General features: G+C 37.3%; 1 pseudogene across 1 annotated transcript; it reads right to left on the reverse strand.

Moving 5' to 3' along the window:
* Positions 1–8,657: 8,657 nt before the first annotated feature.
* On the reverse strand, positions 8,658–9,412 carry LOC307048155 (small ribosomal subunit protein eS1-like; annotated as a pseudogene). The gene has a single exon. The product of its transcript is annotated as a small ribosomal subunit protein eS1-like (transcript).
* Positions 9,413–17,437: the final 8,025 nt, after the last annotated feature.

Here is a 17,437-nt window from a genome sequence, read left to right on the forward strand (position 1 = left end):
GTTAAGACTGCCAGTTTTGAGTGGAAACAGGACAAGGAAAAGCTATGCAACAGGTCCAGGTTGCTTGCTCTTCAAGCTGTTTTGCCACTTGAGCCATATAAGCCTGCATACCCAATGGTGGTGAAGTATCTATGACAGATATGAATGCTATATGGAGTCTTTGGCAAGTCCTATAGATAAATAATAGTACGGACCTTTTGAATTTTGAAGTAAAGTTATATTGTCTTTTGCAGATAATTACTGTCCTTTTGAGAAACAGCTTTCAGCTTGCTCCTGGGTCCTAAAAGAGACTGAATGTGTGGTAATGGGCCATCGAGTTACCATGTGACCTAAGCTTTTCATGATAAAATGACAAGCTTTTCTCATAGTATGTGTGCTGTCTGGCTCATGAAGTTATAAATTTGGATGTGTACAACAGCACTTCATCATCAAGTACTATATACAAGATAGGGCTCAAGCAGCTCTTGGAGGCACAAGCAATTTGCCCAGATGAATTACTCAAGACTCCTGAGGTCCCTACTCCTGTTGCCAGACTTCTTTTCCTTGATCAGCACCTCTAGCTTCATGGTGAGTCCTCTGTGATCAGCTCATGGACAAACACAGAGCTTGTTTACAAGATGATTCTGTATTATATCCCAGTAACAATTTAAAGTGGGCAGCTTCAACACTGTAGCACCACACAGGGGTGATCCTAAAGAATGGTAGTAAAGAGAAATCCTACCAGTACAAAGAATTTTGAGCAATTCCCCTTGTTATTAATTTTTCTTGGAAGGAAATGTAGACAGAGGTATGGATCTATACGGTTTTGTGGGCAGTTGTTAACAGTTTAGCTAGATGATCATGGAGTGAGAAGACACAAAATTGGAAAACTGTAGAAAAGGAGGTCTGGAGAAGAGATAAGTAGATGTAATTTTCCAAATTGGCATAGAATATTAGGATTTTTTTGTGTCATATAAATGTTCATGAAAGGGCTACCACAACAGAGGAGACTTTCAATGATCAGAGGGACAATATAACCCTCTATAGGTTATAGATGGAGGGCTTTAGGTGCTTGACAAACTTTGCAAGTCTGGGAAAATGTCCTCAGGATACTGTACATGCTTTGAATCAGCAATCAGTATATGATGTTATTTCACCCATAGCCAGGATGTATGGATTTAAGAACTACAGGGTGGAAATGGAAATGGATTCTTTCATTATTACCCCTAACAATCCACTAGCAAATTTTCTATTCCCAATATTACAACTTGGGCTTGCTGCTTTAAGATCTTAATTCCTAGAATCAGGGGACACAACATAGTTATTATGAACTAGAAACTGCCAGTGCCATCTGGCCACTATGGGTACCTCATGCCACTGAACCAATAGCAAAGGAGGGTGTTACTCTAATAGGTGGGGTAATTCATTCTGATTATAAAGGGGAAATTATGTTGCTACTACAAAATGGGAGTAAAGAGGACATGACTATAACCCAGAATATTCTATGGGTGTGTTTCTTAGTCCTCTTATGTCCTCTAGCAAAAGATAATGAGAAACTACAGAAACCCAATACAGACAAGACTGCTGATGACAGATCCTTCAGGAGGATTTGAGTAATTCCATTGAGCTAAGAACCACAACCAACTGAACCACTTATTGAAAACAAAGAGGCTAAGGAAAGTTTAGTGGAATAAGAAAGATATAAATACCAATTATGGCCAAATCATCACTTGTAGAAACAATAACTGTAATGATTACACTCATCTTCCTTATTGCTTTGATTTGTTTATATTTACATACGTTAATGAATTATTCTTTTCTGTTCTGTCTCTTCATGTTGTATTATCTAACATTAGATATTTTAACATAACATTAGCATTTGTATTACAGGATTTCAAAGGGGCAAGTATAACTTAGCTAAAGAGGGTTAAGCATCATTTAGAGATAGTTAAAATGATATATGAGACTTGAGTCTACTCTTTGGGAAGAGGGTTTATTGGTCTTTGGTTGTCAAAGGATGGTTGCATTGTGCTAATTAAAAGCATGATGTCCTTATATTACTTATTGAGTTAAATGAAGTTAAATGGAATGGGGCATAGTTGTCAAATTTCCAAAGGGGTTGACTCTGTTAGATTGTTGTCAATTTAGCAGTATCTTCAAAATCCCCTTTTAGGCCTGGAAAGTATGTTTCCTAAAATCTCCTTCCATACATGGTGCTGGATTAGAGTTTTCCAATGAGAACAACTTTCTTGAGATTTGGAAGGTAAAGTAAAGCAAATGAATTCTTGGAAAGTTATTATAATCCCATGTGGTAGGCTTCAAGACTTCTTCAAGAGCTTTCACCTAGTGGTCATACTGGTTTGAAAACTCCCCCCCATAAGTGGTATGCTTCTTTCTTTATTCCTTTGCCTCAGTCTGATATTTGTGACTCTTTCTTGATTCTCTAGCTTCAGCCATCCAGACTGATAATCCTGCAGCTCTTTCCATATTTGTGTAAGCCCTGTCTTCATTATTAAACATCAATTACACCCATCAATACTTGCAATGCCTCAATGTTTTTGAACAAACTCAGACTGAGACAATGAGTGATCCTCTATTGCTGGTTTATATTCAGTACTCTTGGCCTCTGTGACAGTTATGTCCAGTGATGTAAAACTGCAAGTGGAAGATGGATACCATAGAAATTGTTTGGTAAAACCAGAAAAGGTGCCAGAGCCCCTGATAAGCAGGTCCTCTGAAGAAGCTGGGAGGAAAACTAAGGGGAGATAAGGGATATGGACCAGAATAAAATGATGGAGGGCACTCAAGCATCCAGAGTTGACCCTCAGTACACTGATACCACACTGCAAACACAAATGATTCTTGGCTTCACCTGCTGGGAGGAATGAATGCAATTACTAACATTCTTTTCAGCTTTTGTCAGAAGAGGTTCATAAGAAGTGCAGTTGAGGCTACAGATAAAAGGTGTCAACAGTGTTAGTTCAAAGGGACTGAAAAAGGCACAGACTGAAAATGGGGTACAAATACACATTCAGGTTTATTACAGATCATAACTAGAACTAGGGCAAAGCTTATCTCCCATAATATTAAATTAACACACTGAATTATAATCAGCTAATGCTTTAATGAATTTAGCAACCACTATATTACTTTGGTTCACAAAGCGAATATATTTCTCATCTCAAATTCATTTCTCAAGTCCACCATGTGTATCCAATTTAGAGTGTAGAGTTTCTCACTTAATAGAATTTATATTCCTGTCACTGTTTATCAAGCAACCCTGAAACTGAAATGATTTATTTACCAAGGACCTTCTCTTATTCCATTTTATGGGTGTAATAATTTGGTTTAATTGTCAACTGTAAAAATGATAGGATTTAGAGAACTTAGTAATCTGTCCTTTTTATAGTAGAAACACTTCACCATGGCCTATTTCCAATGAAGTGACTAAATGGAGGCACAATTATTTTCTTAAAGAGAAAAAAAAAAGCAATTGTATAAGCATCTCTTTTTTGTGTGTAAATCCTAAGCCATGCCTTAATTTGAAAGACTTCAGCAAAAAAAAGTTGAAAGATTAATATTATACTTTGGGTGCACATTTATCCATTTAAATTAGCAGTCCTCAACAATTTTTGATCATACTACTTGACTGTATTGGTGGCAGATTCTGCAATGAGCTGGATTGGATCTGGCTCTTATTCTGGGCAATGATCACAAAACCCACAGGAAGCAATTGGAGATTCAACAATTTTTATTGGACTATGCACTATGTGAAAACACTGCCCAGTTTCAACTGATAAACACACTTGTGTGTGTGCATGTACATGTCCAAACCACACATACTGTGTACACATACAGGCACATCACAAAGCAGAAAGTGAGTCAAAGGAATGTAATTTACATCCAGCTGAAAAACCAAAGCAGTTTTCAATTCATGTCACAGGCCAGATTGTAGCAAAAGCTCCCAAGGCTCCTCCCACTTCTGTCAGCTCCCAGCTGTGCTCCCCTCGAATGGGATCTGTTGACAAGGCACCTTCTGGACACTTGCTGACAAGGACAAGAAGCTTATGGGTTTTGAATGGAAAGGATTTGCTAAAAAAAGCTTCAATCCAAGCCTTCACCCTTTTCTCCCAGAGGTCAGGGCACTAAAGTCCGTGGTAGCTTGGAAAATCACTCGGCGAACCAATGAATTATTTACATTTTAGAGCTTGCTCCTTGACACTGATCTCCAGGTAAACCCAGTTAGGAAATTAAGCTTGTGCACCTATATTTTTGAAATGAAAATGCAGACTGAGAAAGTTTCTTTTTACAGCCATATTAGTGTGCCTCTCTGGTCCATTGTCAAAGACTGATTCTCACCTACTCTAAATCTCAACACATCATCCTGGTGAAATTAAGTCTACCAAGAGCCAAGCCTCTTTTTCTTCTGTGAGTAAATTCTATATAACTTTAGTTCTTAGCCAATATGACATATTACATATTCAAATGTCTTTGATTTCCTTTGAATTCCTTCCTTGGGTCTAACATATGATTTATGTAGTTTATAATGGTCATTAAAAAGAAGGTGGCGAATAGCAGTAAAAAACACTCTTTTAAGATGGAGATAGCTTTATTTGGCCTTAATTCTTAAAAGGAATAATTTTATCTTATGAAATTCTGATTATTGCTCTTACTCCATCCATGTCTTTGAACTAAGCTGACCTGCTGAGTCTTATTTTGGCTAGTGACCTTTAAAAAGAAAATAGTTTCAGGTCTCACAGAGCTCTTCCAGGATAGATGATCTTAGGTGGCTTTAATTCCATTGTCTCTCACCCCTAATCCACTCTTGGTGCTGTCTGATTTGCAACCTCTTGGCTTTGTCTCTTGCTTCCAATATTTCATTTACTTCTTCATTATGTTAATGAGTCTTAATTTTACTGATTTTTGACCTTCAGCACTTCCTGGGTTGGGCTGAATCATTTATGACTCCTTTGCAAGTGACAGAAAGCACTTGCTTGGGCAAGATGGGGAAGTTATTGGTTCCACTCACCATGGGAAGGTCAGAAGCAGCAAGGGAGAAAAGGTGAGTGAGGACGTTTCACAAGCAGTAGGGCTGGCTCTCTCTCCCTCTCTCCCCATGTCAGTTTTATTCTCTCCTGCACACAGTCTTCTTTCAGGAGGTGAAGGACATGCCATGGCTTCAGGTTTACATTCGTATAGTTTGAGTACCTAACAGGAAACACTCCTCACTCACAGGTTTAGTTTCTTGAATTTGGGGGAAGAATTCTAATTGGGGCAGCTTGGGTTCTGATCTGGGAAATCAGGTATTGTTGGCTCAGCTTGGGCAGATATCTCTCCCTTGACTAAACATTATGGGTAGGGAGGTATTGCCATGTTGAGAGATGACAGTAACCATTTCTTCTTCATGATGGAGCATGGTGGAAAGAAGGGGGGAATTTTTCCCCAAAGAAGGGAGTTGTATTACCAGAGGAAATAAGGAATATTAGACCTCCCCCAAAACCAATTAATATTCACAAAACAAATTTATACTCATTGAATTTTAAGGGTAAGTCATAGGCTTTAGAGTCAGACAGATGTGAGTTCAAACCCCAACTCTGATACTTGCTGTTCTCTTGGACAAGTCATTTACTACTTCTGAGTCTTTATTTCCTCATCTGTAAAATGGGAATAGAATACCTAACTCATAGGTTTGGAGGAATTGTATGAAATAATAATCAGAAAGTATTTAGTAGACTGCCTATAGAATACTTAATAAAATATAGAATGCTATGAGATGCTTCATAAACTCTGGCTGTTATCATGGTGCTCTGTGGTTTCTGCTTCTGATTGCTCTAATAACAATTCCACCCAACCAGGTCTGGCTTCTGGATCCAATCTGAGAAACGTTTGCCAGGCTTATATTCCCACTGGGACTTTCAATGGAACCTCTCTGAGGAGATTACACAAGAAAGTTTTATTTTCTCCTCAATTTTTTCACTGCCAAAGAAATTATGAGAATAAGCAGAATGTTTTGTTACTGGATTTACATAACAAAATAAAAAATGATATATTTGTTTATCAAATAATTATCTAAGCACCAAATATACATCCAGCATTGTGTTCTTTGGGTAGGAAATGCCAAAGAAATAGAATGTATGGCCTTTTCTTATAGATTTCTGTTGGGGCAATGACTAATAGATAAGAAATAATCTGGAGATGACTTAAGCTATATAATAAAAAGTTGATTTGGTTCATGTAGTAGGAGTTAAAGAAGGAAAGATCCATGTCCTTGGTTTCCTGGAGGGAATTTGAGTTTTGAAGAAAGGATGGCATTTATCAAGATAAAAGTAGGCATTACTGGTGAGTGCCAGTGGGAAATGACTAGAGCAAATATTTTTGAGTTTTGAGGGAGGGATTGCTTTCCAGCAACCCTCCTCTTACCTCACCACAGATTTTACTCCTAAGACTATGAGAAGTGAATAAGGAAGCATCACAGCCCTAAGGATCACAATAAGAAGCAAAAGCAGATTCAGGAGGTTTTAAGGCATACGCATGGTATGTGGAGGGTGGGGAAGGGTAGATACATAGTTTAGGGGTTAGGGAAATATACAGTATGAAAGAATAAAAATAAACAAAGATGAGGTCCAAAATATGCCTATACTTTTAGTGACTAAGATACAATGGAAATTAAGGGAATTAAGGTCATCGGACTTGAGAAAGTCAAGGAACTGTGAAGTAGGTATGCTGGATGATGGAAGGGATGCTGAAGTCATGAATAATAAGGACAGGTAGTGAGATAAAGAGGAGGACTGTGATACAGTTGCTGAAGTCATAGAGGAAAGTTTGACCTGGAGTTGATCTGGGGCTGACAAAAAGAAAAACAGCTAAAGTGGGGGCAAGCAGGCAGGATGGACCTAGAAGCTATTTTTGGCAATGGCAGCAAATGATTGACACAGAAGCCAAAATGGGGAACTAAGAAAATGCCAACCCCTCTTCACCTAGTGAGTTGGGGATGAAGGGTAGGGCATGGGAGAGGGAGATGGTTTCCACTAGAGTGGACACAGAGGAAAGAGAAAATATATAATTAAAGGTAAACTAGGGTTGAGTTTAAGCAAGTTGATGCTGAAGTTTGACTATGGGCATTTTTGTCAACCATTGAACAGAACATCTAGACAGAACACTGAAAGGGCTATCAGAGGAGAAATTGAAGTTGGAGAGAAAGGAGGATGGGATAGGGCTGGATAAGGGTGGGTCTATAAGAGTATCTTACTTGCCCTTGAAAGACAGCTCAAGTGGTAACTCTTCTTGAGAGCTTTCTCTGCCTCTCCTCTACCCCAGGTGTCCCTCCTCATGTCGCCTTAGCTTTGAACATTCATAAATGGATATATTGTAATTCTTGGTTTGCTCATCTGTCTCCTCCCCTGTGCTAGAGGTTTCTTGAAACGTTTATGCCTCTTTCATCTTTGTGTCCCCAAACCTGACACAGTGCCTAGGCATAGATAATTTTTAACATTTCTTTGTTGGATGAAGAAATGAAGAAATGTGAATGTGGTAGTGACATACACCCTTAACACATAACCTCTTAACTTAACCCATCTCCTGCTTATGCCAATGTTTGTTAGGCTGGCTTTCTGTCAGTCTCTAGAACAGCCCTGTCCAATAGAAATATAATGTGAGCCACAAAAGTGAAGCACAGGTATAATTTAAAATTTTCAAGTTCACACACTATGAAGAAAAAAGTGAAATTAATTTACTAATATTTTATTTAACCAAATGTATAAAATATTATCATTTCAACATATAATCACTATAAAAATTGTTAATGAGATATTTTAGTTTCTCTTTGTTTTGTACTCTCTTTGAAATCTGATGTGCATTTTACACTTACATCACATCTCAATTCACACTAGGCCCATTTATTTTTAATTTTTATTGAATTATAGTTGATTTACAATATTGTATTAGTTTCAGGTGTACAGCAAGGTGATTCAGTGTTATATATATATATGTACATTGGGCTTCCCTGGTGGTGCAGTGGTTGAGAGTCCGCCTGCCGATGCAGGGGACATGGGTTCGTGCCCCGGTCCGGGAAGATACCACATGCCATGGAACGGCTGGGCCCGTGACCCATGGCCGCTGAGCCTGCACGTCCGGAGCCTGTGCTCCACAACGGGAGAGGCCACAGCAGTGAGAGACCCGCATACGGCAAAAAAAAAAAAAAAAAAAAAAAAAAGGTGCTATATATATGTACATGGTTTTATATATATGAGTATAAATATATATATATTCTCTCTATATATTTACATATATATTCCTTTTTAGATTCTTTTCCATTATGGGTTATTGCAAGATATTGAATATAGTTCCCTATGTTATACAGTGGGTCCTTGTTGGTTATCTATTATATATATAGTAGTGTGTATATGTTAATCTCAAAGTCCTAATTTATCCCTCCCTCCCCCCACAGGTTTTCCCCTTTGGTAACCATAAGTTTGTTTTCTATCAGACTAGACACATTTCAATTGCAAAAAGGGCACATGTAGTAGTGACTACTGTATTAGACAGAGTAGTTTTAGATTCTAGAACATACCTAGTTCTTTCCCTTTTTAAAAAAACACGCAAATAAGCTCTTTTATTTGTCAACATTAAAAGTCTGAATTTTAAACAGATTCTTGGAATGGTGACTCATATCCATCAGCTCATTCGACCTTAACACCTGTCTCATCTCCAGTAGCTTTTCCAAGAACGATTACCTTCACCATGAAGCTCCAGAGTTTTCTCAATTCAAATTTGGGCTTCTTCAGCATTTTTACTTTTCTAACAAAGAATCATGGAGCAGATAAATATATTGGCAAGCTTTTTCTATGCCTTTTCCAGTGCTGTCTGGAATCAACTTATTGACTACCTCTTTCAAGTCATTTATTTGTCTGCTCCTCTTGGGTCATGATTTCCATCATCTTCTTCCAGATTAGGAGGAACTGTCGGTGCTGGGCATAAGAAGTCTTCTGAATCTGATTGTTGCATTTTTTAGTAAAATGCACACAGAATAGATGAAACAAATAACCATGGGTAGTCTTCATATCAACATGAACTTCAATCATGGTCTGCCATTTTTTGACCATGGAGCACATTTTGTCACAGGTAAGACGTGTAATAGAAATTAGTCAGGCAGTTTTTGCCCTGAACATCCTCACTAATTAGCTTGAATTTTCTAAATGCAACTTCATCATTCTCCAGATCAGAAAGGCTCACTTCAAAAACATGACCCTTGAGGTCATCAGATGCGATTTTGGTTCCTTGAGTTCTCGTGATTAGTGTTTTCCCAATATTTCTTATATTGAACATAGCTGGTGCTTTCACATCATACCAATCTTTCTTAGAAAATGGTCAACCACTTTCTTCTTGCCCCCCTTTGGCCACCTTTTGTAAGGTGCTTGTTCTGGCTGACCGCCATAGTGTTGCTCAGTGTTCTCTCCCTTCTGATGGCCCCTACACCTGGAGGGTCCACTGCTTGGATTACTCTTCCTCTAGCTCTTTTAAAAATATATACTTTTGGATAAATCATTCATAAAAGATTATTCACACATATAATGTGAAACAATATGTAAATATTCACATATATATAATGTATATTCATAGTATAGAAATTAATACAATGCAAGTTTATTTCTTGCACATCCAAAGTCTAATGAAGAACACACGGCTTGCCTCAGGCTGGTGCAACATCACTCCAGCCTCTGCGACCGCAGGCTCACCCTGCATTCCGTACCCCTCCCTCCCCCCAGCCTGAGTGAGCCAGAGCCCCTGAATCAGTTGCTCCTTTAACCCCCTCCTGTCTGAGCAAAGAAAAGAGGCCCTCAGGCAACCTATACACAGAGGCGGGGCCAAATCTAAAGTTGAACCGCAGGATCTGTGTGAACAAAGAAGAGAGAGGGAAATTTCTCCCAGCAGCGTCAAGAGCAGCAGATTAAATCTCCACAATCAACCTGACACCCTGCATCTGTGGGATACCTGAATAGGCAACGAATCATCCTAAATTGAGGAGGTGGACTTTGGAAGCAATGATATATATATATATATTTATTTATTTATTTATATATACATATATATTTCCCTTTTTCTCTTTTTATGAGTGTGTATGTGTATGCTTCTGTGTGTGATTTTGTCTGTATAGCTTTGCTTTTCCCATTTGTCCTAGGGTTCTGTCTGTTGTTTGTTGTTGTTTTAGTATAGTTTTTAGTGCTTGTTATCATTGGTGGGTTTGTTTTTTGGTTTTGTTGCTCTCTTCTTTCTTTCATTTTTTTTTCTTTAATAAGTTAAAAAAAATTTAATAATTATTTTTTATTTTAATAACTTTATTTTATTTTATCTTCTTTCTTTCTTTTTTTTTTTCTCCCTTTTATTCTGAGCTGTGTGGATGACAGGCTCTTGATGCTCCAGCCAGGCGTCAGGGCTGTGCCTCTGAGGTGGGAGAGCCAAGTTCAGGACATTGGTCCACAAGAGACCTCCGAGCTCCATGTAATATCAAATGGTGAAAATCTCCCAGAAATCTCCGTTTCAACACCAAGACCCAGCTCCACTGAATGACGAGCAAGCTACAGTGCTGGACACCCTATGCCAAACAACTAGCCAGACAGGAACACAACCACACCCATTAGCAGAGAGGCTGCCTAAAATCATAATAAGGCCACAGAAACCCCAAAACACATCACCAGACGTGGACCTGCCCACCAGAAAGACAAGACACAGCCTCATCCACCAGAACACAGGCATTAGTCTCCTCCACCAGGAAGCCTACACTACTCACTGAACCAACCTTAGCCACTGGGGGCAGAAACAAAAAACAACGGGAACTACAAACCTGCAGACTCAAAAAGAAGACCCAAAACAGAGTAAGTTAAGCAAAATGAGAAGACAGAGAAACAAACAGCAGATGAAGGAGCAAGGTAAAAACTCACCAGACTGAACAAGTGAAGAGGAAATAGGCAGTCTACCTGAAAAAGAATTCAGAATAATGATAGTAAAGATGACCCAAAATCTTGGAAATAGAATAGAGAAAATACAAGAAACGTTTAACAAGGACCTAGAAGAACTGAAGAGCAAACAAACAGTTATGAACAACACAATAAATGAAATTAAAAATTCTCTAGAAGGGATCAATAGCAGAATAACTGAGGCAGAAGAACGGATAAGTGACCTGGACGATAAAATAGTGGAAATAACTACTGCAGAGCAGAATAAAGAAAACAGAATGAAAAGAATTGAGGACAGTCTCAGAGACCTCTGAGACAACATTAAATGCACCAACATTCAAATCATAGGGGTCCCAGAAGAAGAATAGAAAAAGAAAGGGACTGAGAAAATATTTGAAGAGATTATAGTTGAAAATTTCCCTAATATGGGAAAGGAAATAGTTAATCAAGTCCAGGAAGCACAGACAGTCCCATACAGGATAAATCCAAGGAGAAACATGCCAAGACACATATTAATCAAACTATCAAAAATTAAATACAAAGAAAAAATATTAAAAGCATCAAGGGAAAAACAACAAATAACACACAAGGGAATCCACATAAGATTAACAGCTGAGCTGTCAGCAGAAACTCTGCAAGCCAGAGGAGATGTCAGGACATATTTAAAGTGATGAAAGGGAAAATACCTACAACCAAGATTACTCTACACAGCAAGGATATCATTCAGATTTGACAGAGAAATTAAAACCTTTAAAGACGAGCAAAAACTAAGAGAATCCAGCATTACCAAACCAGCTTTACAACAAATGCTAAAGGAACTTCTCTAGGCAGGAAACACAAGAGAAGGAAAAGACATAAAATAACAAACCCAAAACAATTAAGATAATGGTAATAGGAACATACATATCGATAATTACCTTGAATGTAAATGGATTAAATGCTCCAACCAAAAGATGTAGACTGGCTGAATAGATACAAAAACAAGATCCGTATATATGCTGCCTACAAGAGACCCACTTCAGACCTAGGGAAAAATACACACTGAAAGTGAGGGGATGGAAAAAGATATTCCATGCAAATGGAAATCAAAAGAAAGCTGGAGTAGCAACTCTCATATCAGACAAAATAGACTTTAAAACGAAGATTATTACGAGAGACAAAGAAGGACACTACATAATGATCAAGGGATCAATCCAAGAAGAAGATATAACAATTGGAAATATTTATACACCCAACACAGGAGCACCTCAATACGTAAGGCAAATACTAACAGCCATAAAAGGGGAAATCGACAGTAACACAATCATAGTAGGGGATTTTAACACCCTACTTTCACAAATGGACAGATCATCCAAAATGAAAATAAATAAGGAAACACAAGCTTTAAATGATACATTAAACAAGATGGACTTAATTGATATTTATAAGACATTTCATCCAAAAACAACAGAATACACTTTCTTCTCAAGTGCTCACAGAACATTCTCCAGGATAGATCATATCTTGGGTCACAAAACAAGCCTTGGTAAATTTAAGGAAATTGAAATTGTATCAAGTATCTTTTCTGACCACAACGCTATGAGGCTAGATATCAATTATAGGAAAAAATCTGTAAAAAATACAAACACATAGAGGCTAAACAACGCACTACTTAATAACCAAGAGATCACTGAAGAAATCAAAGAGGAAATAAAAAAATACCTAGAAACAAATAACAAGGAAAACACAACGACCCAAAACATATGGGATGCAGCAAAAGCAGTTCTAAGAGGGAAGTTTATAGCAATACAATCCTGCCTTAAGAAACAAGAAACATCTCAAATAAACAATGTAAGCTTACACCTAAAACAATTAGAGAAAGAAGAACAAGAAGACCCCAAAGTCAGCAGAAGGAAAGAAATCATAAAGATCAGATCAGAAATAAATGAAAAAGAAATGAAGGGAACGATAGCAAAGATCATTAAAACTAAAAGCTGGTTCTTTGAGAAGATAAACAAAATTGATAAACCATTAGACAGACTCATCAAGAAAAAAAGGGAGTAGACTCAAATCAATAGAATGAGAAATGAAAAAGGGAAGTAACAACTGACACTGCAGAAATACAAAGGATCATGAGAGATTACAACAAGCAACTATATGCCAATAAAATGGACAACCTGGAAGAAATGGACAAATTCTTAGAAATGCACAACCTTCTGAGACTGAACCAGGAAGAAATAGAAAATATGAACAGACCAATCACAAGCACTGAAATTGAAACTGTGATTAAAAATCTTCCAACAAACAGAACCTCAGGACCAGATGGCTTCACAGGCAAATTCTATCAAACATTTAGAGAAGAGCTAACACCTATCTTTCTCAAACTCTTCAAAAACTTAGAAGAGGGAGGAACACTCCCAAACCCATTTTACCAGGCCACAATCACCCTGATACCAAAACCAGACAAAGATATCACAAAAAAAGAAAACTACAGACCAATATCACTGATGAACATAGATGGAAAAATCCTCCACAAAATACTAGCAAACAGAATCTAACAGCACATTAAAAGGGTCATACACCATGATCAAGTGGGGTTTATCCCAGGAATACAAGGATTCTTCAATATACGCAAATCAATCAATGTGATACACCATATTAACAAATTGAAGGAGAAAAACCATATGATCAACTCAATAGATGCAGAGAAAGCTTTCAACAAAATTCAACACCCAGTTATGATAAAAACCCTCCAGAAAGTAGGCATAGAGGGAACTTACCTCAACATAATAAAGGCCATAATGACAAACTCACAGCCAACATCATTCTCAATGGTGAAAAACTGAAAACATTTCCACTAAGATCAGGAACAAGACAAGATTGCCCATTCTCACCACTATTATTCAACATAGGTTTGGAAGTTTTAGCCACAGCAATCAGAGAAGAAAAAGAAATAAAAGGAATCCAAATCAGAAAAGAAGAAGTAAAGATGTCACTGTTTGCAGATGACATGACACTATACATAGAGAATCCTAAAGATGCTACCAGAAAACTACTAGAGCTAATCAATGAATTTGGTAAAGTAACAGGATACAAAATTAATGCACAGAAAAATTTCTTACATTCCTATACACTAATGATGAAAATATCTGAAAGTGAAATTAAGAAAACACTCCCATTTACCATTGCAACAAAAAGAATAAAATATCTAGGAATAAACCTATCTAAGGAGACAAAAGACCTGTATGCAGAAAATTATAAAACACTGATGAAAGAAATTAAAGATGATACACAGAGATGGAGAGATATACCATGTTCTTGGATTGGAAGAATCAACATTGTGAAAATGACTATACTACCCAAAGCAATCAACAGATTCAATGCAATCCCTATCAAACTACCACAGGCATTTTTCACAGAACTAGGTCAAAAAAATTCACAATTTGTATAGAAACATGAAAGACCTGAATAGCCAAAGCAATCTTGAGAAAGAAAAACGGAGTTGGAGGAATCAGGCTCCTGGACTTCAGACTATACTACCAAGCTACAGTAATCAAGACAGTATGGTACTGGCACAAAAACAAAAATATAGATCAATGGAACAGGATAGAAAGCCCAGAGATAAACCCACACACATATGGTCACCTTATCTTTGATAAAGGAGGCAAGAATATACAGTGGAGAAAAGACAGCCTCTTCAATAAGTGGTGCTGGAAAAACTGGACAGCTACATGTAAAAGAATGAAATTAGAACACTCTCTAACACCATACACAAAAATAAACTCAAAATGGATTAAAGACCTAAATGTAAGGCCAGACATTATCAAACTCTTAAAGGAAAACATAGGCTGAACACTCTATGACATAAATCACAGCAAGATCCTTTTTGAACCACCTCCTAGAGAAATGGAAATAAAAACGAAAATAAACAAATGGGACCTAATGAAACTTAAAAGTTTTGCATAGCAAAGGAAACCATAAACAAGTTGGAAAGACAACCCTCAGAATGGGAGGAAATATTTGCAAATGAAGCAACTGACAAAGGATTAATCTCCAAAATTTACAAGCAGCTCATGCAGCTCAATATCAAAAAAACAAACGACCCAATCCAAAAATGGGCAGAAGAACTAAAAAGACAATTCTCCAAAGGAGAGATACAGATTGCCAACAAACCCATGAAAGAATGCTCAACATCATGAATCATTAGAGAAATGGAAATCAAAACTACAGTGAAATATCATCTCATACCGGCCAGAATGGCCATCTTCAAAAAATCTACAAAAAGTAGATGCTGGAGAGGGTGTGGAGAAAAGGGAACCCTCTTGCACTGTTGGTGGGAATGTAAATTGATACAGCCACTATGGAGAACAGTATGGAGGTTCCTTAAAAAACTACAAATAGAACTACCATACGACCCAGCAATCCCACTACTGGGCATATACCCTGAGGAAGCCATAATTCAAAAAGAGTCATGCACCACAATGTTCATTGCAGCTCTATTTACTATAGCCAGGACATGGAAGCAACCTAAGTGTCCATCAACAGATGAATGGATAAAGAAGATGTGGCACATATATACAATGGAATATTACTCATCCATAAAAACAAACGAAACTGAGTTATTTGTAGTGAGGTGGATGGACCTATCGTCTGTCATACAGAGTGAAGTAAGTCAGAAAGAGAAAAACAAATACTGTACGCTAACACATATATATATATGGAATCTAAGGGGAAAAAAAGTCATGAAGAACCTAGGGGCAAGATGGGAATAAAGACACAGACCTACTAGAGAATGACTTGAGGATATGGGGAGGGGGAAGGGTAAGCTGTGACAAAGTGAGAGAGTGGCATGGACATATATACGCTACCAAACGTAAAATAGATAGCTAGTGGGAAGCAGCCACATAGCACAGGGTGATCAGCTCGGTGCTTTGTGACCAACAAGAGGGGTGGGATAAGGAGGATGGGAGGGAGGGAGACACAGAGGGAAGAGATATGGGGATATATGTATATGTATAACTGATTCACTTTGTTATAAAGCAGAAACTAACACACCATTGTAAAGCAATTATACTCCAATAAAGATGTTTTAAAAAAAGTAATAATTAAAAAAAAAAAGTCTAATGAGGATCAAGTACGTCTCTCCCATTTGGGAAAAAGAGGTATGGAGAGTATGTAGGATGTCTGTAAAGGCCAGGTCTGGAAATTTCTGTTGCTTTAATTCTGTCATATAACTCCACCCAGATGCAAGGAAAGCCAACAAATGCAGTCTTCCTGTGTATCCAGATAGAGAAAATGCTGTGATGAATACATATCACTATATCTGACACAATTTTATACCTTTTATTCCTAATTTTTTGGCTAGCATCCATAGAACAGTATTAAATAACAAGCATGATTTAAGTCTTATTTCTGATTTTAATGAAGATTGTTTTCAACATGTCTCCATTTAACAAGTTGACAGATTTGGGGAAGATATTTGTTTATCTCATCATACTAAGGAACTTTTTATGTCTTTCTTTGTTAATAGGTTTTTATTTATTTAATGAGTGATACAAGTTGAAATTTATCAGATATCTTCTCAGCAATTGTGGGGATAATAACATAATTTTCTTTTCAATAGCTTAATTGTGAATAAGATTTATTAGATTTCTTAATGTTGAATGACTTTTTCTTCTAGAATAAAGTCTAACATTATATATATAATTATATATAAATACATATAATGTTTTTGAAAAGGTGGATTCTGTCTGTTGTTATTTTATTTAAGAGTTTTGCATTGATATTCGGAAGAAAGATTGAGCTACTTTTTAATTATTTTTGTCAGATTTCATAATTCATAAGTGACTTTTGGAGCTTTATCTCTTTCTCTAGTTTCTTGAACTGTTAAAGTTATACCTAAGTTAAATGATTCTGCAAAGAGAAAAAGAATTCCATTGTACTTAGGCCAGTTAATGCTGTTGTGGGTCTATATTTCAAGCACATTACCACCGGGCCTATCAATATTCCCTGCTGGCAGTATGCATCATATCTTTGATTATAACTATAACATTTAAAATTTTTAATAAGAATATTTTTATTACTTCCATGCTCTCTTTCTGGCCCTCAGTATGCTCTTTTATCATTGCAGTCTGCTCTTATTTACGGCTGCTATATCCCTGAAATTGTATCAAAAGTAAAAAATTCAGTTTTTAAAAAATGCCTCTCCAGTTTTCTACATTTCCTCTGCTTTCAAGTGAGGGTGTTTCCTCTGCTTCAGTGAGCTATAATTGTTTACCTTCTCCCTCTTTTGAAACCGCTGATTCTACTAGTGTATTCAATCTTTACCACTTATCTTTGTCAATGTAGGTCTAGATAAAGCAGTACTCCTGGCTGATAGAAGTTCCTGCAGTGCTGGTTGAGGTTCCTGCAGTACTGGTTCTCTGGGCAGCATTGGACCACTGGGTGGCAAACATTTCAGGGCATGTCTTTGGTGTCCGTGGGTCAACATGTAGGGTCAGCTCTCCCCTTTTCTGCCCTCCTTCCCC

This window comes from Hyperoodon ampullatus (assembly GCF_949752795.1).
Source record: "Hyperoodon ampullatus genome assembly, chromosome: 2".
In the NCBI taxonomy this organism is placed as follows: domain Eukaryota; kingdom Metazoa; phylum Chordata; class Mammalia; order Artiodactyla; family Ziphiidae; genus Hyperoodon; species Hyperoodon ampullatus.